At 36.8% G+C, this 3,393-nt stretch overlaps 1 protein-coding gene across 2 annotated transcripts in view; it reads left to right on the plus strand.

Moving 5' to 3' along the window:
- LOC108687038 overlaps positions 1 to 3,393 on the plus strand; it is a 17,573-nt gene that overhangs the window by 6,605 nt on the left and 7,575 nt on the right. The gene's annotated exons all lie outside the window — the stretch shown is intronic.

Here is a 3,393-nt window from a genome sequence, read left to right on the forward strand (position 1 = left end):
TATGCAGCGCAATCGAATACGCATGTAAAGATGATCGATTGATTGTTGATCGCGCTTCCATGAGAAGACCGTATGCGGCAGATATACAGACACGAGGACATAGACACGGACAAAGAAATTATATCCACCGTTATCTATGACTTCTTGGAGCCCAATAGTTGATGACCAATGCGAATAACAATTTGCGAGTAATTGAACTGTTGCGTCGCGGCAAATGCTGTCGACGTAATCAAACGCGAGTGCTTGTCGCGTGGCGATATTGTTCCGAGCTTGACAAGGTAGATGCAATACCGTTATAACAGATGGAGGGGTAAGCGGAGATGCAATAATTAACGTTTCGTAACGGCTGGGATGATCCGGCTTAAGCAAAGTAGGTAAAACGGTGCGTGTACGCCGGTCGTTTGCAATGCGATAGTCGTTCGACGTTGGTATCTAATTAAACGCCGCTCATTGAAAATCCCGTTGCGCGTGGCGGTCATATTCAATCGCAATACAATCTAATTTCGCGTTCAGCAAATAATTATTCTCACATTCCGGAAGCGTGCTCCAAATATTCGATTGTAATTATAAACACGCGCAGTCTCGCTTTAATCTACGCGATGTTTTTTCAGACGTGAGTATTTCGCGGTCAACTGCCGACTCAAGTTTTAGTCGAGGAGAAACTCGCTGTAAATTAATACAGGAAAATGAATTTCCTTTGTCTACTTACATCCCCTCCTTCCTTCGGCCTCGACTCATCGAAAACAAGTTTTTTTTACTTTTGTGGCTTAAACAGTTTTGTAATTAAAATTGAAATTAATTGTTTAGTAAAGTGAACGTAATGTAATAATAATAATGCACAAGTGCAGAACATAAACAATTGCGTATAATATTGTGCGTATAATATTGTTGCATTTTATTCTTTCGGATAAGAGAATGCATGAAAAGAATTTTGAGAAGAAACGAATTCGTGAAACATTTAGATTTTCATTAAGGTGAGCAAAGCCCCGGAAGGTATTATTCAAAGGTGGCTGAGTGAAGATGAGCGAGAAAAAAAGGGGGAAAAAGAAAGAGAGAGAGAGAGAGAGAGAGAGAGAGAGAGAGAGAGAGAGAGAGGGGCGAGGAGAAGAGAACAAGAGAGAAAAGAATAATGAAGGAAAGGGAATCAGTAATTGGGAGTGGCGCTAACCTTTTTACGAAATTCACTTCCACCTTTGATTCAACCTTCCTGGCTTAACTTTTTGCGAGGAACCAATCTGTGAAATCGATAGCTTTCTTTCCTTGAGCGGCAAACGGCTGTACGATGTGCCAGACGGGTTTCCTCGCAAAAGGATTTAAATTCCGACATATTGAAATCCAAGCCGTTCCTACAAAGCCGCCACGACTTACAGCAAACGAAAGTAAACTCATTTCAATTCCCGTCTGTATCTTTCATTATAATACAATCCGAACTTTATTTCCTGAATATCTACCTCAAGTGATAGTCAAGTGTACAGCTTTACACAAGACAAGGATATATAATTAAGGAATATTAAAAAAAGAAGAGGAGAAGTTATTAGCGACTTTAGTAATCAGCCTCTTAGCAACAGCAAGGAGATGACACGAATATGTTTGCCAGATTGAGATCGGTTGCCTTCGGTCGCGCCAATCTATTTCGTACGTTAATTGGAATCTCATTAAACGGAAGCCAACCGAAATGGCTTCTCTACAAGGACTTCGCTCAATGCTCGACCGATACGGTAATTGACGTAAAACGGGTTAATCAGAGTACTTGGTTTTCCTGCGGCCTTCTGTACCTGTTTCCCCGTGCCACGATTTTACGTTATCGGATTATTCATCATGGCATATTTCACAAAATATCGCTGGTGACTCTTTTCACAAATTCAAGGCAACGTATTATTATTATTATACCAGACCCGCTGCGGAAAGGTGATATCGCTCGGAACCGTTTATTGTTCACGTTCTCCCGCTTAATACATCATCTAAAATTAAGAATCGCGCTTTAACATCATCCTAAAGTTCATCTTTCTCCTCGTCATCTTTCAAATTTCTTACACGAGTATGTCGTTAATACTGCGACGTTTTTTTCTTATTTACTATCGCAAGTGTTATTAGGAAGAAACAGAGGAGGAACAACGGGAAGCGACACACCGACATTTGAACATGTCTGTGAAAGATGCACGCGTAATGAGACACCAGTACTCGCGGGTGACCTCTTCGCGTAAGCAGTAATAATAATGTTTTTAATGTAATTAACTTGGTAAGCTACGGAGCGGAGACGGAGTGGAAGTGAAATCAGATTTATGGACCTTCAACTAAAATCGCGCGCATCCAAGAGACCCGACAAGGAAGTCGTTAAAGTAATTCGTATTTCTCGCGATAATGCGATTTACCACGCCATGTATTCAGTAATGATAACGTGATCTTTTACGGTTTTATTCATCGTGGCTTCCATCACGTTTACATCTATATACACTCTCCTTTTGCATCAGGTACTTCGTGAGATTGGAAACCGAATTGGGATTATATTTAATCTTTAAGTGAATAGAATGGCCAGCATCCCATAGAGATAGCATCCCAGGTAAAATTTTCTTTAAAATCTTGTTCTGAAAAAGAAAGATAAAAGATATTATCCAAATGCCCAGAAGTTTCAAAGTTCACTATTTTTTCAATTTTGTTTCATAAAAGTAACTAATGTATATTTAACTGTAACATAATATACTACATTATTAAATTCATAATGTAAATAATACACAAAAAGAACGGTTTTGCCTATGTATAAACATTTACATAGATATAGGGCTGAAAATAATTTTGTTTGGACCATTAAAATAATTAAGTAGAACGTTCAAAGTAATTGTTAGAATATTAAAATTTTTTGCAGCATTGTCATCAACATTTGAGCGTTCTATTGTTATGAGCCAACAAAGTTATTTTCAGATCTGTATCTAAATAAATTTTTAGATACATACTTCAGCAAAATCGCCTTTTCTGTGTATCTTTCAATTTCAGTTATTTTCAATCATTTCTATAGGTCGCCACTGTTCCTACTTGATATATTATTAATTTAATCAAAACAATGAGGTTAAACAATTTAATTGAATAAAATGTATTGACTTAAATTTAGTTTAATATTTGCTAAGAACATACGTTAATATGGATGTTGTTTACTTTGAAACTAACCATGGAAATGGAATGGTTTACATTTTAACACATATATGGAAGGTAAAAATAACAAAATGTTATTTAACTCAAGGGATTATGTTATCATTGTTTCTTTAATATAAATTCTAACGGAGTAGCAAAAATATAAAACTATTAAAATTTCTACTTGAGGTGTGAGCATTCCACCTACTAACTTGCTTTAAACCTCTACCTACTTAAAGGTTAATTTTATATATATATATATATATA

The sequence above is a fragment of the Atta colombica genome, unplaced genomic scaffold (genome assembly GCF_001594045.1).
Source record: "Atta colombica isolate Treedump-2 unplaced genomic scaffold, Acol1.0 scaffold198, whole genome shotgun sequence".
Classification (NCBI taxonomy): domain Eukaryota; kingdom Metazoa; phylum Arthropoda; class Insecta; order Hymenoptera; family Formicidae; genus Atta; species Atta colombica.